Source organism: Silurus aristotelis, assembly GCF_946808225.1.
Source record: "Silurus aristotelis genome assembly, chromosome: 19".
NCBI classification, from domain to species: Eukaryota; Metazoa; Chordata; class Actinopteri; order Siluriformes; family Siluridae; genus Silurus; species Silurus aristotelis.
This window is the reverse complement of record NC_139592.1, coordinates 15,453,186-15,477,956: the sequence shown is the minus strand read 5'-3', so window position 1 is coordinate 15,477,956 and position 24,771 is coordinate 15,453,186. Positions and strand designations below refer to the sequence as shown.

Genomic DNA, 24,771 nt, shown 5'->3' with positions numbered 1-24,771 from the left:
AGATCTTCAATTTCTGTCTGGTTCAATTCTGCAACATCATACACCAAGCACTTCAAACATCTTCAGAAGCGCAGTAAAAATGATTGACCTAAGCTTATCCAGGATAAAAAAGAGATAGGGGGAAATGATGGTTCACACACATTTTAACCAGTTTTTTTTTCAACATTTCGCTTCACAGTGGAAACCTAGAATCCTAAAATCCCATACCAGTTGACTCCTGTTTCTTCCCATAGACCAAATCAAAAGAAACCACAGCACACACCACTTAACAACAACACAATCCATTTTATTACTGTCATAATAACGATTACACTCCAATACTACATTTTGCTGAATCAGCAATATCCACACCCTTCATGAAAGTTTCAATCTGTCTTCCTGTACATATATAATGTATTATTTTAAGCAATACACTGCTGTTGATGTGCTGTCTTGTAATATGCATGACTCTGCACCAAAAATAATTCATTGTACAACCTGTACTTGCACCTGGATTAAAGCACTGAGATTTTGACTCTTCTAATTCGGATTCCAATTTCGCCTTATTGGTTGTGCTAGACTGCTGAGAAGAATAACTAATATTGCTGTCAAGGTAGCTGAGACAGAGTTCTATCACTGGGCCATATTTAAAAAAAAATAAATCTACAAAGTGTTTTACAAACTACCAGAACAAACCCTAAAAAAACAATTTCAACAAGGCATCAATGCGCCTTTATTGAGAGCTGTCATTATTGAAAATGTTTAAACAAAGTTTTTGACAGTCTTTTTGTGAAATGTCAAAGCATATAACACTGCCTGGCCTAAAAAGTCACGACCTGGATTCCAGTAAGCAAATAAGTGCTCTGAATGTGGGAAAATGTTGGCTTGCCTCAAAGAAAACAACTAAGAAACTACTGATATTGGGGTAAGAACACATTGGTATTAAAACCTGTGAGGACAATGGTGAACTAACATCTTTGAGGAAGAACATTGATAGATCAGAGATCACTGGGTGTTTGGTGAGATTGTACAAAAAAGCAAAAGTAGAATACACAACTTTGTTTAATAGTGGAAGTAAGAGCATTTCCACACACAATCTGAAGTGAACTCAAGAGATTGGGATTAACATCTTGTGTAGCCTTAAAAAAAACAGAGAAATGCATGTTGTGACACTTAATAAGCTAATCAAATCTATGAAAGGGCAAATACATGCCATTATCAGAGCAAAGGTGGTCCAACAAAATATGTGTGCCAAGCAGTGCGTGTCTCAGTTTTATGGAATATTTAAACAAATGTATGGCCAAAAGCTTGTGGCTGTTTAAACATCCCGTTCCAAACACAATGCTAGTTTATCAGTCTTTTAATAACCTCCACTCTTCTGTGAAGACTTTCCACAAAATTTTGAGATGTGGTTGTGGGGATTTACCTATGCAGCCACAAGAGCATTAGTAAGGTCAGGCACTGATGTTGCCCACAAACACAGACATGGCATTAGTGTTCCAATTCATCACAAATGTGTTCAGAGGGGTTGAAATCAAGGGTCTGTGGGGACCACTTTGTTTCTTCCATTCCAACCTTTGGTCGCCATGAACCTCAATTTGTGCAGAGGAGAAATGTTGTGCCAGATCAGGTTTGGCACCTTCTATCAAATTAAGGTAAACTGTAATAATGCACCACACAAACATTTTCTATGCATTTGTGCACTTCTAGCTTGTGGCAGTAGTTTGGACAAAGACCACATTACAGTGTGATGGTCAGGTCTACAAACTTTCAGTGTATATAATGAAAAACAGATTTGTCATGTCTATATTGTGTTTTATTCTATGTAGTAAATAAATGCACTGATGTTGTCTAAAGATATATAAGAAAATGTGTGAATTTTCTCTTTCTTTGTGATCTATGTGGTTTTTAAGTCAGTACTGTAGCAGCCATCCTAACCTGTTATCCACACAGCTTAGTCCACAGCCTGGGGAGAGCAACTTTCATTCACACACACTCACACACTCCACCCACTCACACACTTAGAGTTCAGCTGCATGTCGTGTCAGCCTGCGCCTCCATCCTACTAGCCCCCACCACACACACAAGACCAGTTTACCAGCCTGACCACCCCCGCTTCCATATCTGTCTCTCCTTTTCTCTCATTTCCAACTCCTCGCCCCCAACCATCTACACACTCCCCTTCCTGTGCAGATGATCACATGCAACCACTCTCAATAAATTTTATCTTCTTATTCAACTCTATCTACCCCCATTCCAGACACACATTTGCTCTATGCTTGACCTCTTTCACTCTACCACACACTCACTCACACACGCACACACACACACACACACATCAATATTCCTTATAAAACAATATGACTGTAAACATAAGGAAAAAAAAAAACTCAGAAAGTACTACATTGAGTATGCAAGAGTACTTTGTATTTTTATTTTAAGCAAACATGGATAGCCACCTTTAACATTTTGCTGCAGTTTCACAAAAAAAAAATTGCAAAAGTCAGATCAGAAACCATGCTAGGATGTCATGTTATTGAAGCTTCAAGCAGATTTCACGGCAAATAACAGACATGGTTTTAAAACTGTAAGAACTCCTGCTTTCTGATAACAAATTACTATACATCATTAATCCAACCACCGGCAGCGTTATAGAAAAATCTGCATTTTGCAGAATAACGCAGTACATAATACCTCTGAGGTTGTGGTGCTGTTCTGATAGTGTTCTCTGTTTTTAAGTATCTCTAGTAAAAACCTACTTCTTCACATACGCATTAATAAAATTCATTCTTCAGTCCACACAAATATCACACTTACTAGGAGGGCAGTCAGCATAGGCTAAAACAACTACACTTTAAGTCAGCATAAGTATTGGAACAGATGAATAAATAAAAGTCAATAAAAATATTCATTGACACTTCCTTTCATCCAATAAGAGCATCAAGCTGGTAACCAAGTGTCATGACTAAACTGTTGCTTCCTTCTTTTGTGATGCTTTATGAAGGTTTCTTTACGTTGTTTTTTGTTTTGGGGGGGTTTCCTTTAGTCTCCTCTTCATGAGGTGAAGCATGCTAAACTAGGTGTGATGACTGACAGATGATTGAAAGTTTAAAAGCTTTAAAAAAAAACCCCACAGTAGCTGATCCCAGAACAAATGTGGATCATCTCTGTATTTCTTTTGAAATCTAATATTGCCTTTCCTAATGCTGATGAGTGGTTTGCATTTGTTGGAATGGCTTTTATATCCACGCTCTCCGTCTTCTAATGCCAGATCGCAATACATGCCCTTACTATGTGGGGGTTTTTGATCATGTTACTGACTTTTTTTTTCTTCACAGCTATCACAATACTTCTGTCATCAACTGCTGCTGTTTTTCTTGGCCGAACTGTACGAAGTCTGAATCATACTATACCAGTGGTTTATTTATTCATTAGAAGATTGTTAAATTGCTCATACCCAATGCTTGTGAAATATCTTTGATCGATTTTTCTATATTGCTTCAGAATGGCCAGCTTTCCTCCCACAGACAGCTCTCTATTCTCCAAGCTGGTTTATCCTTTAACAACAAAAGCAATCAAATTGCAAGACAATGTATGTGTTCGGCCACATTCATGTTAGAAATTGGGCATCAGTTCAGTTGCCTGGCATCAACTACATTATTCTGCTCCATTGACTCATTTTTGGACTGCGTGACAAATCAGACTTGTGTGCCACATGTACATATTAGAATAGCAGTGACTTATTGTGCATACAATAAAGTGTATAGTAAGGCACTTCAGTTGTCAAAATACTTTCATACTTTAAGGTGCACCTGTACTAAGAGTTGGCTTAAATCGTGAGCCTTGTAGAAGTTTAATGTCAGTAGATTTTGGGACGTTGTTCATGTAAAGTGTTCCTATCAAATTGTAAAGCTTTCAGAATGATAAACAGAAACCGGCTATTGCAGGCCTACCAAATACTAGATTCCTGAACAATACACCACTTGCGCTTTATTATGATATTAATACCATTTTATTATTTCTAAAAGTGCTCTCCAAAGAGTCGACCAGCATCAGACACGCCCATAAAATACATAAACCTCGCACTACTCCGGAACGCAGTTAAGCGTCTGCAGTGTGGTCCCTCCATCAGCCGCCACTCTGGAAGTGGATTTTTACGAACGAGTGCGACTGGGGGTGAAATAAAACAAGTGCGGAACAAGTGGCATGTTTCCCTTTATACAACCCCGAGCGACAAAATGGAGGAAAACGGAACTGACCAGCTTAAGTGGACACCGTGCGATAGAAAGACACTCGCACTACCCACACATTTCCCCGAATACAGATCGAAAACGCATATAAGCCCATGCCTGTTTGTTCCGCGGCGATTATCGAAACACACTAGACTTTATTAAGTTGCGAGAAGTGTTACACAAAAGAATGAAGGTTGAGCGAATAGACGGGGTGTAAAATAAAGGAGTCCGTAAAAAAAAAAGCTTCTTCGGTCCAGTGCATTAAGGTAGGGGTGTTGACGCAGCAGAAATTTCCAGCAGTAGAAATCCCCCCTCATGGAGGTTAAACGAGGTGAGAAGAAGAAGGGAAGCTTTAAGCCGCGAGCCGCGAGCTTTTTCTTATTTAAATCCCCGAGACCGCCTGACGCGCGTTCTCTCGATCGCGGAAGCAGAGCGACCGGCAACTCGACGCCAGAGCTCCGCGAGGCCAAAGAGTCACGATACGATGCAAACTTGTAAAGAGATACTGTTGAATGTGTCAAGTAGAATAGGTATGGGGGGGTGGGGTGATACGACAGTCTGCGCTACAATGTCCACTGCTTAGCTGTAACACCAGCGACAAGCCCCCAAAATCCTGCGCTCATCCAAGAAAGGATTGTTGTTCGCACGGCTGTCAAAGGATCTCACCTGGCAGCGTGGAAACAAACTGCTTTCTGAGAGAAGGCAACTGCGCTTAACAAGCTTACAGTTTCCGCGGTTCAAGCTGTCAAAACTCGCTCCACGATCATCTTCATGTTCCAAGTGGAAATCGAAGTGCTACTACTTCGGTTCACCTCGTCCGAGCAGCAGCGATACCTGACATGTCAAGTCCAGACCCGGGCCGTGGGTGTGCAATAAAGCGCTAAGCGGATAACATCAGTAATATGGTCAGATAGACCAGTGTAAAAACGAGAGTTAAAGGGTGAATGAGACGCATAGCCTACCTGTTAACCCATGAGTTCTGGGTTCGAGCACTGGCGACGAGTCGGGCTTCAATTTTCTCACCGTGAAAGTGTGAGAAACAAAAGATTTCAGAAATTCAGGTTCTTACCCGACGCTTCTGTCAGTGTAAAATTCCCCTGTTCTCGCCGCCTGTTTCTTTTTTCTCCCTCAAACTCTCCCACCCCTTCTTTTCCGCGTTTCGGTATCAGGAACCCATCTCTCTCTCTCTCTCTCTCTCTCTCTCTCTCTCTCTCTCTCTCTCGGTTGATTCTTAGCCACAGGAAATGAGGCAGGGCGAGCACGCGCGCTCAGCCGCACGACGGCACACTGAATAGACACGTCAAACCGTGGACAGCTCCAGTTAAACTCACAGCTTCACCTCCACACGGTGAAAAAAAAAAGTATTCCATGAAAGACTACTACTACTACTACTAATACCACTCCTAATGCTTCTACTACTAATGCTAATGCTTCTACTACAAATAATAATTAGAAATAAAACACCTATCTGCGCGGTCCAGTATGAATCCGTTGCGAATAGCGCTCCCAGTGGCTCTTTTTTTTGCCAATTTACATAGACACTAAAAAGAACTAAGATGAATTATGCTGTTCCGAGGTCTTGGCCGTAAACTGACCCCATAAAATTCCTGCTGAAAGCTGATTGACGTTTGTTGGGCATGGATTTTATGCCAATGGTTCCCAAATGATAGTACTCTAGTTTGATTACATTCATTAAATGTTGTTAGAAGAAGGTGTACGGAATTAATTTTAGCAATAAATGGGTTCTTGATTGCATAACGTTTGACTTAAAACACTTTTAAATTACATTATAATTACAAATCCACTGAGAGATCAGCAAAACAACATGGTACACCAAATCTAAATAAAAATAGGCTTGCAGCTTCTGAGAAACAGCTACTTGCACTATGGTGCCTAAAAATTCTCTTTGTGCTGCAAATCAGTAAGTGAATGATCAATGTTAAGAAAACTGCAGTGCAAATTAAAAGTCTATAAACCCTGTTACAGATGTATAGCTGCACATTGTGATGTAAAAGAATGAAACCAATATAAAGCATGTTAAATTGTTTTTCAGCTCTGTGATATAGCAGCCAACAAAACTCAAGTGAGTTGCATATAATGGGATATGTGAAAGTCTTCAAGATGTATCATATTCAAAATTCTAATCAAAATGGTAATCAAAACTTTAATCATAATTCTTATAACATGGTTATTATGCACCCATCATTAATTAATTTACTCTGATTGTCTAAAAAGATGCTGAGAGCTTACAATGCATATACAGGATCAAGTATTTCTTAAAAGAGAAATAGGAGAGAATTTCTAAACATTAGTTATACTATGCACATTTTGCCAAACTATGTGAAAAATTGTTTAATTGTCTAATGAGACCAAAGAAGAACTTTGGGGCATCGTTCCAAAAGATATGTTTAGTACACCTGACCCACATGATAACTGGATGTTCCAAATGGGACTGGAACGCCAAACTCATGACCAAGTGAATCATGGATAGTTATTACTATTACTATTACTAACGCAACCCTCCACATTTATCAGGCCTTGGGACCGGCACTAAGAGTGCACTGGCTTGTGCAACCCTAATGGCTGGGGTCGGTTCCCTGACCGGGAATCGAACCCGGGCCACAGCGGTGAGATCGTTGCATCCTAACCACTAGACCATCAGGGAACAAATATAGAACATATATGAAATGCAGAAAATGCATTTAAATGCAGATGCATCAATATAGCAGCACATGTGGCCAAAAAGAAAAAAAAACATACAGTATATTCATTCATTCATTCATTTTCTCCCGCTTATCCGTAATTCGGGTCGCGGGGGCAACAGTCTAAGCAGGCCCCCACCTTCGACTGCTGCCCAATCCTCACAGCACTGTCCCTTACGGTCCCTCCTGCAGGTGGTGAGCCCACGGGAAGCATACAGTATATAGTTAAAATAAATTTCCCTAACAACTTTATTTAAGTCCTAATCTTTTTAAGTTCCTAAGCTACATTAGGCAGTTTTATAATGGTCTTAACCAGATGCCCTCTGGGCCTTTCTGGCTGACTTTTTGTCTGTAAAAGACCAAATTATGTATCAGAATTTATTTTAGTCAAGTATGGCTAGAGCAGAGGATCCAGCAGTAGGGGCATGGATGAGCATTAATTGTAGATAGAGAGGGAATAAGTAAAACCAGCAAGTAGCACGCGATGATTCAGCATTCCTGATGCTCCAGAGACCGTACCGCATGTATTCATCAGGCCTAGGATTCAATGTAACCAGATAGATCACCGTCCATCAAAGCTTGCATAGCACTGGGAAATTCATGACTGCTAAACGTTAGGTGTACACACAGGGTTGTTCATGAGTAGTTGCTGGTGCAAGTCATTATAAAACTTTTAGGGCAAAAGGATAGAGTAAAGGCAGCAGTTAAACTGCGGCTCATCCTTCCACTCATTCTTGAATTAAATTCACAAAACTTCAGTCATTAGTAATTTAAACGTTTATTGTTGGGTCCTGAAGTAGTGAAGCACAGTGTGGAATGTGTACAGCATTGGCTAGGGAGGTGTTGCCAGGGCTGCTGACATTAGCTATGCATCAGGAGGTACCTTGGGGGAGAGCTCTGCTTTTTGAAACCCTGTGATGGGATTCCCCTTGGGGATTTTCTCTCTGAGCATTCATGTTAAAAGACCCTGATGTCTTTTATAAGTGGGAATAATTGATGGTCAACAAATTCAGCCAAATGTTCTGCTATCCCACCCATATTTTCAATTATGATGTATAGGTTTTATAAAGTAACACAGGATATTATAATGTGATTTAAATAATATAATTTATAATTTAGGAATTATTAAAGATTAAATACATTTGTACCATCTGCCAGCAGATTGTGTGTTGTAGTGCTTACTCAAAAAATTGTTTTTGTAAGTTTGTTCACATGGATGCACGAATTGGCATAAGTTGCCTGAGCTCCTGTTATTTGCAGTATGTATGTCCCACAATCGTCCTTGGCTTTTCTGCATTTGATTCATCATATGATGTAAACACAGCAGTTTTTTTAACCATCATTAGAGACAATTAAGAAGAGGACCTAATAATATTTAGAACTTGATTTAGTACTGTAAGTTTTGAACCCAGAAGAGTTATTAGGCTACTGGAAGTTTCACAAGAATATATGTATGGTGAGCTGCCTGTGAATACTAGGGGCTCAACACACTTATGTCGGTTTTCCAAACATTATTACCATTCCAGTAATGTTAATGATGCTCATAAATTTTTCCACTGACCCATTAGTTTGCAGATCGTATATGCTTGTTCAGAATTATTTTATCTTCAGACAATTCATAGATCATCTTAAACTCATTGTTGTGCTCCTCAAACCAGTCCAAAACCATTTTTGCTTTGTGGCAGGACGCATTATTCTGCCACAGCTATCAATAAATACCGTTTCCATAAAAGGCTGTACATGGGATGAACTAGGGCTGAAACGATTCCTTGAATATTTTGAAAACAAAAAAGCATCAAGGCAAATTACTCTCTTCATTTAGTCCATTAAACTGCACACAGAGCACTGCATTTCACTCTGGGCAGGTAAATACAGAAGATGCTGCAGAATGAAAAATGGAGGAACGGGGAGAAAACAGCGAGGGGGAGTCAGGCCAAAGAAAACTATAGAAAGTTTCCAGAGTGTGGGATCATTTCAAACTAAGAAATAAAGAAAACACCATATTAGTGGATTTACTATTTTAATGTAATTTGAAATTTTTTTTTATATTTCTATATATGACTTTTTTATTTATTTTATATATTTGCATTTTGCTGTAAATTGGCAATTAAATACAATAAGTGGGTTTAGTTTTCACAGATATTCCAGTTATATAGTTTTCACAGATATATGAAATTTCAGCTTTGGTAATTTTTTTTTTTTCTAAAACAGACACAAATGACTAAATATCTTTAAGAGATATGTCTTATTTTCTCTCACAGTGCTTATGTAGGTGGTACATTTCAAAGTAACATCCACATGGATGGCCTAACATTTACCAGCAGAACATTGCCCAAAGCATCACACTGCTTTCCCTTTTCTTATAGTGCATCCTGGTGCCATGTGCTCCCCGGGTAAGCGACACACACTCACCCGGTCATCTATTTGTAAAATAATATGTGATTTATCAGACCAGGCCACGTTTTGCTCCGTGTTCCAGTTCTGATGCTCACATGCCCATGGTTGGCACTTTCAGCAGTGGACAGGGGTCAGCATTGGTACCCTGATTGGTCTGTGGCTACGCAGACCCATATGCAACAAACTGTGATGCACTGTGTATTCTCACACCTTTCAATTAGAACCAGCATTAACTTTCTAAGCAATTTGTGCTACAGCAGCTCTGTTGGATCACACCACATGGGCCAGCATTTGCTCCCCATGTGCATCAGTGATCCTTGGGTGCCCATGACCCTGTCACTGGTTCACCACTGTTCCTTCCTTGGACCACCTTTAATAGATACTGACCACTGCAGACCAGAAACATTCTGACCAGAAACAAGAGCTGCGGTTTTGGAGATGCTCTTACCCAGTTGTCTAGCCATCACAATTTGGCCCTTAAGTCAAGTAAGTGAAATCGTTACGCTTGCACATTCTTTCTGTTTCAGGACAAATGGGTTATACCTGCTTTAAGATTACACTCGCTGTATGAATTATACTCGCATTCAGGACTATCCCCGTGTTATGGTTCAGAAATCTTCTGAAAAAAGAAATGCGCATAAGTAAAAGGTTATAAGATTATGGCATTTAAGAAATGTGCAAGCTGAATAAACTTCTTCTTCTTCTTTCGGCTGCTCCCATTAGGGGTCGCCACAGCGGATCATCCGTCTCCATACCACCCTGTCCTCTACATCTGTCTCTTTCACACCAACTACCTGCATGTCTTCCCTCACCACATCCATGAACCTCCTCCTTGGCCTTCCTCTTTTCCTCCTACCTGGTGGCTCCATCCTCAGCATTCTTCTACCAATATAATTCATGTCCCTTCTCTGCACATGTCCAAACCATTTCAATCTCGCCTCCCTCACCTTTTCTCCAAAACACCCTACATGGGCTGTCCCTCTAATAAACTCATTTCGAATCCTGTCCGTCACCGTCACGCCCAACGAAACCTCAGCATCTTCAGCTCTGCTACCTCCAGCTCCGCCTCCTGTCTTTTACTCAATGCCACTGTCTCTAATCCATACAACATCGCAGGTCTCACCACAGTCCTATAAAATTTCACTTTCATTCTTGCAGATACCCTACTATCACAAATCATGCAGCTGAATAAAGAAGTCTACTATATACATACATATATATATATATATATATATATATATATATATATATATATATATATATATATATATATATATATATATATATATATATATATATATATATATATACATACACACACACACACACACACACATATATACATGAATATAAAATATTGGGCAAAATTTACAGTAAGGATATAAAGATACACATTGATAAAATATTGCAGATGTACGTAAAGCACAATACAGGTGCTGGTTCCTGTATCTCCTTCTGGATGTAAGGAGGTAAAACAGTTTGTGACTGGGATGTGAGTAGTCCTTGATGATGTTGTGAGCTCTGCACAGACATCTGCTGTGGTGAAGGTGCTCAATGGCAGGTAGTTCGGTGCCAGTGATGGGTGGGCGCTTTTGACCACCATTTGCAGGGCTTTCTGTTTACACACAGTGGAGCCTCTATACCAAACAGTGATGGAATTGGTCAGGATGCTCTCAATAATGCAGCATAATTGGGTTATTGTAACCAAACCGTAGTTTATATCAGTTGAGTCATACTGACTCAACTTTATGATCATTTGATCTTGTTTGTAAACAGTGACAAAGGGACATTGTGATGGGAATGACACGAATACTTACATTTGAGAGAAGAACTAAGGGTTTTTAGAAAAGTAATTCCCAATTTTTTAAAAGGGTCTTCAATAAACGGTGATGCACTATTAAGATGGGCAGTGGATTCACCAGCTGACTAATAAAAGTGAGCCATAAAGTAGTTTTGATTTACCTCAGGTGCCCTGCCATTGAGGGATGATGAGCTGCATGGAACAGCGGATCATCAATTAAATTGTCTCTTCCCTCATTTAAGTGCCTGCCTCACTTGATACAGAGTAAAAGGTTTGGAGCTCTCTTACACCTCTGTGATGTGCTGATGTGATGTTGACGACTCTGGCATGACTCCCTGTGCATATCTCACATCATTTACGTTAAAGTAGGACCCATCCACACACTCTTCTCAATAAAAGATGAAATTCAATGGGATGGGTGAGACATTAACAAATTGCTGTGTTGACAGTATGCTATTTTCACCCCAAACTAAATACCAATGGCTGTTTACCAACCTCCTTGAATACTCACTGGTATGTGGTACATTTTGGCTTGATTTGTGTATTCAATGAGGAACACCTTAATTCCTCAGCATCTAATCAGGAAACTGAGTCTGTTCAGCCTGAACACCTTCCTCTGACTTGGAGCTGATTGTCTGCATGTTGTGCTTCCCCGGATAGGAAGCAGCAGGCAAAGCACCCACCCTTATACACATACTATGCATTATAAACTTCCTGTGTGTATAGGAAGTCATAGGTCAGTGGTTAAGGCCATGGGTTACTCATCAGACGGTTAGGGTTCAGCAACACCAAGCTACCACTCTTGGGCCCTTGAGGAAGGCCCTGAACCCTCTGTGCTCTGGGGTATTGTTTAATGTCTGACCCTGCTCTCGGTCTCCAAGACATCACTAGTATATGCTAAGAAAGAATTTCACTGTGGTTTAAGTTACCTGTGACAAGTAAAACGCACTTTTATCTTCAATTTGAGCAAATGCTGCAAATGCAGAACCAGGCCTACTTTCTGCTGTCACCGGCATTCTTCAGATGGGAGTTTTGACTCCAACAAAGTGGCAAGAAATTTGGCTGTGCTCTCATTGTGGGAGGGATGTCATTTGTCTATTTTGAGCTCATGCATACAAAACAGGGCAGATAGCACTAAGTGTTATGCTGCCCTGTGACTGTGAGTTAGCTAAAATATGCCGAACTCATGCTGGCCCTGTTTTCTCCAGTTGGACATGGTTATGAAATAAGGCGGAGTTAGCTAGTGAGTGGGTGGGAATTAGCAAGACCAAATTGAGGAGAAATTATGGGAAAAATTGATTGTTTATGTCTTCCCAATATGTTGATACTGCATTATGTTGAAGATAATTACTTAGAGTGCTAAAAGTGTTAAGGCAATCGTGGACAAAAATAACTTTGCACTGTACTTTTGTGAGAATAAAATCATTCAACATTCTGAAACGTGTCTGTAATTAAACATTTAGTAAAATCTGATAAATCTTCACAAATGACATTTGGAAATGAATGGTTCCTGGAGGTAGCATAGATGAGGCATTACATTAAGTATTTCTGCACAATGATTTTTTTTTATTTACAGTACATCATTCTTTAGAACCCTCACCAGAGATGAGGTGTACTGGTGCACATTTATAAATGCAAATGAAGATAATTTATTAGGTTTATGAATATACTGTAGTGTTATTCGGTATTCTCATAGTTTAACTTTTTTCGAAAACAGGCCTAAGTTTACTTTTTTTCGGCTTCTCCCGTTAGGGGTTGCCACAGCGGATCATCCGCATGTTTGATTTGACACATGTTTTTACGCTGGATGCCCTTCCTAACGCAACCCTTCCCATTTATCCGGTCTTGGGACCAGCACTAAGAGTGCACTGGCTTGTGCAACCCTAACGGGTGGGGTTGGTTCCCTGACCGGGGATCAAACCCAGGCCGCAGCAGTGAGAGCACCGCATCCTAACCACTAGACCACCAGGGAACCTGAAACCAGGCCTAGTTAATCAGCCAAAATCCAGTGATGGGGCCCAGCTGTACACAAGCAGGCTAAACTGGCCATCTGATAGATAGCTTGATTTATCATTCAGATTCTAATAAGGAGGCATTAACTGTTAACATTGATAACCTAGCTATTAAAGGACAATCCAACCAAGGTCAATTGAACATTTAAAATAGCAAACATATTGTTTATTCAGTGTTAAATTCAGTAATTTTTCCCTCGTCATTAGTAATTTATTTGTGTTAAGTGTATATTAGCTCTCTGATGGAGAAGAATGCAGCAATAGATGTGCACATCCAGATGTATTTTCTGGAGGGGAGCATCTGGATCTTTTTGGTGGATTTAGCAAAACACCATCTAATGGATTAGATGAGGTGATGATTCAGCTTCATATTTACAAAGCAAAAAATAATGCTATGGATTGCCCAGAGGATTACCACTCCTTTTTTGCTTCGTTGTCTAACAGGTTTGCTCTTCTGAGTAAGCACCTGCAGAGAATCCTTAAAGAGATATTCTTATAAGAGAGTGAAATTAGCCTATTTTTAGGCCTCCCCACATAGCAGGCAGTCTTAGTATCTCAGGAAAGCACAAGTTTTCAAAGATAGCATTTAATAACATGTGAATTCATTAGCCAGAGGTTACTATGTTTAACATTGTAGAGGCTTGTAAATTAGTGAAGGCAATGTCCAGTGCAGTAATTTGCTTTGTCAGCTTGAGCCAGTCTGGCCATTCCCTGTTAATAATATTGTTATGACCTGTTATTGGCCTCTGATCAGAGTTTTGTCTCTTTACTTGTTTTTTTGCTTGACCCTAATGCAGCTTTTGACACCATTGATCATATCATCCTCCTTGCTAGACTAGAGAATGTTGTTGGAATAAAGAGAACAGGTCTCTCCTGGCTTAGGTCTTATTTGACTAATCAATTTGTTGATGTAAATGGTTTGGTGTTCCGTAAGGATCTGTCTTAGGCCTACTGCTCTTTATATATGCTGCCTCTGGGTGAAATTATACATAAACATGGTATTCGCTTCCATTGCTATGCTGATGATACACAGTTGTATATTTCAGCAAAGCCAGATGAGAGAGATCAGTTAAAAAATGTTGAGGAGTGTGTAAAGGACATTAGACAGTGGATGCTTGATAAATTCCTTCTGCTCAACTCGGATAAAATGGAAGTACTTTTACTAGGACCACGTGCAGCTAGAAGTAAATTACGTAGCATCTCTGGTTGGTGTTGCTCACTGTGTACAGCAGTCCAAGACCTTGGTGTGAATATTGACCCTAGTCTTTCCTTTAAAGCTCAGGTGAATTGTTGTGAATTATCTTCTTTTTGGCGCAGCATCTCGAGTGCGGATTCTCAGACACGGGCGAACTGAGTATAGACAGCGGCGCACAAATTGCAGGTGATGCCACGCTAGAGTGCAGAAAAAGTTTGTGAAGCTGTAAGTGTGCTCCACTGTTCCTCTATAACCGTAGAGATTGTTAAAGGAGACTACTATATGATATTCATTTGGCTACAGGATGTTAAATATATATAATCTGTATTTTAACTGTGTTGATGCACCTGTTATATAGCCGGGTTAGCCGCTAGGATAGCTGCTCATTAGTATCGCTGCTCGGGCTAAACATGCTACTATTTTTTCCATTAGCATGTAACATTTGTGCAATGGTTTTCAGTGAATACTGTGATGGTTTATTAGTGATTGTATAACGCATCTGTTTCTTAATAATTCAGTGCGCTATGCAGTATGTAGTCTCAGCTACTTATTGAGTGTTAAGATTGATGCTTCTATGGTGTCTGTTGTACCAGTTGGCTAATGTTCGTGCTAAACATGTCATGTTATGGTTTTATTATGTGTTAAGCAGTTGTTTCTTTATTTCATTCCTAGAAACAACCTCACAAACATGACCATGTGCAAAGTGTTATTCGTGTGCAATAAATGGCTAAACTCAATCTGATGACTCCAACTCCCTGACCAGAGTTCTGCGGCGGTCAATAACACAATCACCAGTAACAGCGGTCAATCCGCAACAAGTGGTCCTTCAAGTGGTCCTTCGATTCATTAATTGAATACCGCAGTGATGTCATCAGAGGAGCAAGCAGCCACAGTCTCTAATGCTAAAGCACTAAATAGGCCCTCCAGGCAGTGCCGCACACCCAAGCATCTTGGGGGTTATCTTAATGACTGTAGCCACCGACGGGGCAGTTCCTCCCAGCTTGCTGTAGATCCGTCTGAGGATTAGCGAGGAGCAGCAGCAGCAGTGAGCATGACTAGTCAAATGCAAACATCTTCCAGACAGAATGGGCACCCAACTACAAGCCCTATGGACTTAATGTCGATGAGTTCTCTGAAGGAATTACTTAAGTCTATGTCTGATAAGGAAAGGGACGAGGTCGCTGACATGGTTGCACTGCAGAGACAGCTTAAGCACTACGAACAACGACAGTGAAGGCGGAATGAGCTGATGGAGCATATCACATCGTTTCTGAGGGAAGAAGGTGAGGAGGATCGAGGTGTAAATCTTGCCATGTCACCTACCTGATCACCTCCAGAAATGTCACTATGCTCGTCTTTATCATCAAGGCATTCTTCTCCCCCACAATCACCAGACAGTGCGCTGCATGCCAACCAAAATGCGTGTTCCACCCCAGTAGGTGCCAGAAAGCCTTTGGTGGAGGGCTCAAATCCTGACTTCGTACCTATACAGCCAGCCAGCACATTCTCCAGATATACACTGGTTTCGTCAGGTAGTTTGCATTCTATTTGGCCTGAGCAGCAGCATGCTACAGGTGGAGGGACTGTACCGATAATGTGTACTGAGAAGCAGGATGTTTCTGGTGTGGGTTTTAAGCACCAAGTGCAGCAACCGCTACCTTACCGCTGCCTTACGTTCATTCACCAGCTGCACTCTCTTTACAAGGGCATGTTACAAAGCCTCTTCCATTCCACAGGTATTGCGTAAAAAGGCCACACCAGGGTCAACTGCCTTTTCTGCGGTAGCAAAGAGCACTACATCACTCGATGCAGCAGTATTAAAGAGCAGTCAGAGGCGGACCTTAGTAAGTGGATTTCAGATGGCAAGCGCTGCTGAAGATGTGCTTGTTTACGCACACCTGAGGCTAGAAGTAACACAACCAATACATTGTCAGTTACCTCTGAGAGCAGTGTCTACCTCTTACCCTCTATTTCGTCAGGCAGAGTGCTTTTGAAAGTGGTGCCAGTGCTGCTGCACCACAAATCAAAGATGATGGAGATTTATGCCATATTGCATGATAGAGCACAGCGCACCATGATTCTACCCACTGCTGTCCAGCAGCTTCAGCTGCATAGTGAACAGGAGACTCTAGCCCTTTGCACTGTACGACCAGATACCACTTACCTTAGTGGCTCTAGAGTGACCTTTGAAATCTCTCTAAGAGGTAACCCAGAGAAGCGATATAAGGTGTTGGGAGCATTCACATCCTCTGGTCTCGATCTAGTGGAACAGTCATACCCAGTGCGGACACTCCAGAAGAAGTATGCACATTTAAGGGGGGTTCCTCTACAGCCATTTCGCAAGGTCCATCCATTGGTGCTCATAGGTTCAGACCAAGTTCATCTCTTCACTACCAAAGCACCTGTTTGCCAAGGCACCAAAGAGAGACCAGTAGCCATTCGTACAGCTCTTGGTTGGACTCTCCAGGAAGCAGAAATGGGTATCACAGACCATGCACCAGTGCAGCAGTGTTTCTTTACCTCTACTACACACCCGGATGATCTTCTCTACAGGAATGTGGAAAGATTATGGCAGCTTTATATGCTGCCATTCCGCAATGAGAAATTGGTTGTTCGGTCTAAGCAAGATAAAGAGGCAATGCAGCTGCTTGAATCCCGAACTCAGCGAGTCACGGTGGATGGAGTACAACGTTACGCCACCCCTCTTTTATGGAAAGCGGGTGCACCGAAACCTAAAGGGTCTATGCACTACGTGCTTGCAAATCTGAGAAGTATAGAAAGGAAACTCCGTAAGGATCCAGAAAAGGCCTTAATCTACTCAGAAGAGTTTACTAAGCTCATTGAGGCAGGGTGTGTATTTAAACTTGACCCGAGGGAAGCAACACAGCCGGCATGGTACTTGCCTCATTACCTGGTGTGTCATAACAATAAGTTTTGATTTGTTGTTCGACTGTTCCTTCAAGCATCATGGCCTGTCCCTGAATGATCAGCTAATACCTGGTCCCACCCTAGGACCATCAGTGTTAGGAGTACTTCCAAGGTTCAGACAACATCCGGTTGCAGTGATTTCAGACATTAAAGGCATGTTTCATCAGGTCCGTCTACTGCCTACAGATAGACCCTTTCTCTATTTCATTTGGAGAGACCTGCAAAGTAAAAACACTCCAAACATATATGAATAGCAGGTTCTGCCATTCGGCACAACGATCAGTGCATGATGTGCGATCTTTGCCCTGCAGCATCCTGCATACAATTCCGAAGCCAAATATCCAGGTTTGCAACAGATAGTGCATCAAATCTTCTACGTAGATAATTGCATGACCAGCTTCCCTACGGCCTCTGCGGCCAAGCAGGCGGTGAATAATTTGCGCAGCATGTTAGCAGAGGGAGGATTCGACCTCAGACAGTGGGCCAGCAGTCATCCAGCAGTGTTAGCTTATCTTCCATCTGAAGCACAGTCTTCTGCTACAGAGCAGTGGTTATGCAAACCCACAATGACCCGCTGGAGCCTGCATTAGGCCTCAGGTGGATCTGTGCAGCTGATACTCTCCGATACCATTATCAGCCTATTGATCACAAAGCACTGACCATAAGAGCCGCCTATCAGGTGTTGGTATTCCAGTATGATTCACTGGGATTTATCCTACCATTCACCACCAGAGCAAAAGTAATCATTTAGCAGTTATAGGCTAAAAAGAGAGATTGGGACGATCCAGACCTACCGCCAAAACTTTGGACCGCCTGGACTAACTGGGAGTGTGAACTTGTACATCTCAGTAAGGTATCCATTCCTTGCTGTTACTCATCAGCGTCCCCAGCTGCAGTGGTGCAGCCCAGTTCTCGCTATGTGTTCTGTGATGCTTCAGAAAAGGCATATGGGGCAGTGGCATATTTGGTGGTTACCCTGGACAGTGACATCCATGTCTCCTTTATAATGGCCAGATCTCGAGTTGCTCCTAAAAGGCAGCAGTCCATACCATGCTTGGAGCTTTGTGCTGCCTCAGCTGGGGCTCAACTAGCCAAAGTGGTGAGGGAGGAGCTGACGCTCTCCATCGGTCAGACAATCTTATGGACAGACTTGATGACTGTCTTGGAGTGGATTGAATCAGACTCCTGCCGGTACAAGGTGTTTGTGGGGACACGAATCCCGGAGATACAGGAGCTAACAGACCACAGGTCATGGAGATATGTTAATACACGGGATAATCCTGCAGATGACATAACGAGGGGTAAAACTCTCCAAGAACTGTCAGAACCCAGTCGATGGAGCCGAGGCCATTCATTTCTGAAGCAGGACCCAGTACACTGGCCTAAGAGACCAGAATTCATCCATTCTAAAGTGGTGTCTAAACTGAAAGGCTCATCTTGTTACTCCATAATGGCAGTTGATGCTAACTCTGGCAGACACAACCCAATTCAGGACCTGGCAGGAAATGCTGAAGGCAACTCAACAGACCTGGCAGGGGCTGGCCACATCCAGTGATTTACCTATGACCAGCAGGGAAGTTGAAGTTGTTCTACTGGGATCATGCCAAGCTCAGAGCTTTCCAGAAGAAGTAGCAGTTTTGGAAGCCCAGAAACCTGTTCCCAGGCACAGTCGTCTGGTAAAACTTGCTCCTGAGTGGGACTCACTGACCAAGCTGATCAGGGTTGGGGGGAGACTACGGAGGCTGGCCAACTCAGAACCAGAACAAGTTTACCCCATTGTGCTGGACCCTAAACAAACAATCACAAAGCTCCTTATTAAAGACTTTGATGAGTGGCTATTACATTCAGGCGGAGGATGTTTTGTCCACACTGCTAGTGGAAGTGGAGGGGATTCTCAAATCAAAACCACTAGAATATGCCTCCACTGACGTAGCTGATATTGACCCAGTCACACCTAACCTTCTCCTTATGGGGCGGCGGGATGCATCACTTCCTCAGGTGGCTTACGCTCCAGTAGAAATGGGGTGGAGATGGGGCGGATATGGGGTGGTGGTCACGGTCAGAACATGACCAATTCTGAATAAGTTTCACCAGAACAGTCTCCTGCCACAGTTTCTGAGTGAACTTATGTTCCAAAAAGGCTATTTGTTGATACCTCAAATAATGAAGACTACAGCAGGGGGCTGATCTTTCTCTTATGTAACCCACAGTTCATGGATCAATAACCTTTAATCAGTGTTCTAGTCAAGCCTAAAAACATATTTATTTAGTCAAGCTTTTTATTAGTAGATTTTTCTTAGGTAAATGAGCAGATCATGGATATAGAGTGTTCGTTAAACTGGAAAATTTGTATGCTGTCATCCCCTCACTTGCATGCTTACACTGACACACATTGATGATGGTGTCTTGGGTCGTCTCTTATTCCAGAGGTCCCTCATGTCTGTGTTACCTTCTAGCTCTCCCTTTTAGTTATGCTGCCATAGCAAGAGTCCAAACTGCACAGTGTCCTTAACTTTTAAACAACAATTAGGATGTCTTCCTGTTACCCCTCTTATCTCTCTTTCTCTTTCGCAGTCGAGTTAAACATGCTCCTGAGGTTTTAGTGACCACTGTCCCTGCCACTCTCCTCTCCTCTCCTCTCCTCTCCTCTCCTCTCCTCTCCTCTCCTCTCCTCGGCCTGCCTCTGGATGGTGTTCTCTTGAATTGAAGGCCACTCTGTGTAGCTCGGGATGGTTTCTCATCAACGCCGTCGAAATTTATGAAATTTGGATTTGGATTCAGAATGTAGTTAATGTCAACAGTCTGCTTCACTGACACAGGACTACAGTTTGCATCTGATCACCATTACTGGACACCTCAACATCGTTCATCTGTAATAAATAGACATTCGGTGCCACCAAGATGAGGATGGGTTTCCTCTTCAGTTTGGTTCCTCTCAAGGTTTCTTTCTCGTGGAGTTTTTCCTTGCCACCGACTTGCTCATCAGGGACACACTTACACTTATAAAGAACATCTTATTCATTCTTTATCACCACATTATCTGTGTAAAGCTGTTTTAAAACAATGTTCATTATTAAAAGCGCTATACAAATAAAAATGAATTGAATTGAATTGTTGACTTTTCTTATGAACAAGATGTTTCTGTCTGCAGAATGGCCACTCTCTGTTGCGTATTAATATCTGTACCATTTAGAGTAAAACATAAAAAATTTTACTACTCTAGAGAAATACACAAACCAATACACAAACCAACCTGTCTTGCCATTGTCAAAATCACTGATCCTCCACAATTTTATACATTACACTGCTGCCCGCAGCGGTCTCTCCGGGGCCAAAATGGTTCTTTTAGCGTATTTAGGCCGACTTTTTGAAATACATGTACACCAGAGACAGCTGTGTTCATGTATACGAACGCCAGACGCCATCAGGCTCCTCAATACAGAACTGAACTGTACAAAACTCATACACACACACACACACACACTCACTTACTAAACTGTACAACCTAAACTCAAAACACACTCATTACTCATCTCGAGCCATTCCACGACCATTTATTTATTATTTATATTTAATCATATTATACTGTCTACATGCTGTTTTTGCACCTTTCGACTGCTGCTACTGCTGTTTTTGCACCGCATTGTGTGTATGTTTACAAATACTCTTTATTCATAGTCCTTTATTGTCCTCTTTTGCACAGTACTGTATAATCAATGTTTAAATTCCTCCACAAGCGTGTGTGAACACAGCGCTGCAACAGCTGGCCGATTGTATAGCAGACACTAAGCAACAAGACCCAGACTTTTTCTATTAACATTCTCAGTGATTCAATACAGCAAATCTCACACGGGAACTTCCAAAATTCAAACAGCAAATGCTACAACCCCAATAAAAGAGACATATAACTCCATCCGCAGAGCTGCTTTATGACTCTCTGTCTACTGCTTGGTTTATCTTCTCCCTACATACAGGCAAAAACTTTAATCTTTTAAGCCTGTTGTCTTTTTCTTCTTCTTCTTCTTCTTGTTTTTCATCTTTTGGCTTCTCTCATTAGGGGTTGCCACAGTGGATCATCTGTCTCCATACCCCCCTGTCCTCAACATTTGCCTCTTTCAACCCACCTACCCGCATGTCTTCCCTCACCACATCCATAAACTGCCTCCTTGGCCTTCCTCTTTTCCTCCTTCATGGTGGCTCCATCCTCAGCATTCTTCTACCAATATACCCCATGTCCCTCCTCTGCACATGTCCAAACCATCTCAATCTCGCCTCCCTCACCTTGTCTCTAAAATGTCCTACATGCGCTGTCCCTCTAATAAACTAATTTCTAATCCTGTCCATCCTCGTCACTCCCAACAAAAACATCAACATCTTCAGCTCTGCTACCTCCAGCTCCACTTCTTGTCTTTTACTCAATGCCACAGTCTCTAAACCATACAACATCGCAGGTCTCACCACAATCCTGTAAACTTTCCCTTTTACTCTTGCAGACACACTTCTATTAAAAATCACTCCTGTCACTCTTCTCCACCCACTCCACCCTGCTTGCACTCTTTTCTTCACTTCTTTAACACACTCTTCATTACTTTGCACTGTTGACCCCAGGTATCTGAACTCCTCCACCTTCTCCACCTCTTTTTCCTGCAACTGCACCACTCCACTGCCCTCCCTCTCATTCACACACATGTACTCTGTCTTACTCCTACTGACTTTCATTCCCCTTCTCTCCAGCACATACCTCCACTTTTCCTGGCTCTTCTCAACCTGCTCCCTACTCTCACCACAAATAACAATATCATCCGCAAACATCATAGTCCATGGGGACTCCTGTCTGACCTCGTCCATCAACCTGTCCATCACCAATGCAAACAAGAAAGGGCTCATAGTCAATCCTTGATGCAGTCCAACCTCCACCTTAAACCAGTCTGCTGTTCTACTGCACACTTTACTGCTGTCACACTGCCCTCATACATGTCCTGCACCACCCTCACATACTTCTCTGATACACCTGACTTTCTCAAACTGTACCACAATTCCTCTCTCTGCACCCTGTCATACGTGTTCTCTAAATCCACAAACACACAATGCAACTCCTTCTGACCTTCTTTATATTTCTTCATCAACATTCTCAAAGCAAATAATGCACCTGTGGTGCTCTTCCTTGGCATAAAACCATACTGTTGCTCACAGATGGTCACCTCTTCTCTTAGCCTGGCTTCAAATACTCTTTCCCATTACTTTATGGTGTGACTGATCAACTTAATTTCCCTGTAGTTGCTGCAGGTAACCTTTGCATCTCCCTTGTTCTTGAAGATCGGTACCAGCACACTCCTTCTCCATTCCTGTTGTAAGGACTGTAAAAAAAAAATGGACCAATGAAACAAAACAGGCATTACAAGCCTGTTTTGACTGCACTGATTGGGGTGTTTTTGAAGCTGCTGCCTCTGATCTGGATGAACTCACAGACTTTGTAACATCTTATATTAGTTTTTATGTGGATATTTGCATTCCTACTAGGACTTTTTTATAATACAACAATGATAAGTCATGGTTTACAGCAAGACTCAGACTGCTTCATCAGACCAAAAAGGATTCCTACAGGAATGGGGACAGAATCTTGTACAATCAGGTCACGAACACAATTACAGAGATTAGAGGGCGAAGAGGAGCTACTCTGAAAAACTGGGAAATCAGTTTTCAACCAATGACCCTCCTTTAATTATAAATTACTATGTATTCTTGTATATGCATTATTATTTAATAATAAAATTTATATTTACTTGTTATCTGCTAAAAAGAAGACCCAGGCACAGAAATGCAAAGCTTTAGAAGAAAACATTGAGGACTTGGAAAAAAATTTGGTCCAGGTATCTATGAGCCTGCAGTGGGATGCTGATCACCTTGCAAAAGAAGTTAAAGGAAAAGCTGACATTTTGATGGCACAGCTCATTACAAAATCCAACACATTGTGAAATAAATAAAAAGAAAAAGCTAATTAATTACAGCAAATAGAGACACACTCTATTAGTTCCTTCCAAACACTTGCTTAAGATCAGCATCTGTTCTGGGGGTAAGGATCATTCACTGGCTCCCTTTGTGGACTCCAGAGCAGAATTGAAGCAGACTGAATTCATGGATCAGGACCTTTCCTGCCAGGTAGGGCTGGAAACCAAGCCTCCATCAGAAACCCTACAGGTCTGGGCCCTGGATGGACATCTCCTCGACAAGGCCACTTGTCAAACCAAACCCCTCCGGGTCACTATCGGCGAGTGACACTGGAAGTGTCTTACTTTTTTTTGTGATCTCATTGCCTCACACCCCTGTCATGTTTGGCTTCCTCTGGCTTTGCAAGTACAGTTACTTAAGTGGGGAAGCTATTGCCAATCTCACTGTTTTGCTTCATCTTTTCCCACACAGGTCTCGTGCTCACCAGAGCCTCCTCTTGATCTCAGTTCTATGTCCTGCCAGCCTACCACAACCTTGTGGCAGTGTTCAGTAAAGGCACAAGACCCATGTGGGAAAAGATGGAGCGAGACAGTGGGTTTGGCAATAAATCCCCACTCAAGTCAGTGGGGGATTTATTGCCAATCCCACTTACTTGCATTCCACCGACCGTACCTGCCCAGAATGACGCCCAAGACAGGTGCTGTTAGCGAGAGTGGAAGATATTCTACGCAGCCCCCTTAAGTCCTTTCGAACCTATGAGTGATGGACTAACCACAAATGCTGTTTGCAGTTATAGAACAGCCTTCCAATTAGGGTTTGGGAATCAGACACAGTCTCAATGTTTTAATCTCAGCTGAAAACAATTAGCTGATTGACAACAATCGACATCTGATTGCCAGCACTGCGCTTGCATGCCTATGCGGCTGCTCCGCTCCCAGCAAGCGCTCTTTGAGGAGGGCGTCTCTACTTATGAGGCATGCCTCTCGGAGATGGGGTGGGCTGGCCCTTGTAATCCTGATAGCGAGAAGCTATCACACTGCACACCATGTCGGTGCTACAGGCATACCAAGCCGACCTGCTGCGGGAGATGGATATGAGAGATCTTTTGAGCGGGCAGTTTTCCGAGGATATGCTGTACGGCAGATCTGGCCCTATGGGCCACAAAAGAGACTGCTATGGCCATTGGCTGGTCTATGGCCACTCTAATAGCCACTTAGAGACATCTGTGGCTTACCCTGTCATGCTGCTGGACGCACCACTTCTCCTTTGGGCCTGTTCAGCGACGCCGTTGATTCAATACAGGTTCCAGATGTCCAAGAGATAATCGGCAGCATTCCAGTGGTATCTCCCACACCGATCTCATTGGGCTGCTCGGCGGGCTCAGTCCCAACCCCGACCCAGCACTTCGCACGGCCAAGTGCAGAGACGGAGCGTCACGACGCGGGCGTCACTCTGGTGTGAAGCGAGCAGGCTCTGGTCCTCGAATGAGAAGTACACACTCTCCTGAGAAAGGAGGCCATCGAGGTGGTCCTTCCATCAAACAGAGAGTCCAGGTTCTACAGCCGGTTCCTAATCG

At 42.3% G+C, this 24,771-nt stretch overlaps 2 protein-coding genes across 18 annotated transcripts in view; one reads left to right on the top strand and one right to left on the bottom strand.

Moving 5' to 3' along the window:
* zbtb46 (zinc finger and BTB domain containing 46) overlaps positions 1-5,728 on the bottom strand; it is an 88,671-nt gene extending 82,943 nt beyond the window's left edge. For 3 of the 17 annotated variants that reach the window (XM_083570400.1, XM_083570390.1, XM_083570402.1), the window contains exon 1: positions 5,174-5,621. The gene's annotated coding sequence lies outside the window, so the exon portion shown is untranslated. Of the gene's footprint in view, positions 1-3,436; positions 3,537-4,877; positions 5,134-5,173 lie in introns of those variants that run through there. The other 14 variants (XM_083570405.1, XM_083570399.1, XM_083570391.1 and 11 more) reach the window with 8 other exon arrangements.
* Positions 1-24,771, top strand: part of LOC310715085 (uncharacterized protein) — a 401,686-nt gene that overhangs the window by 220,335 nt on the left and 156,580 nt on the right. The gene's annotated exons all lie outside the window — the stretch shown is intronic.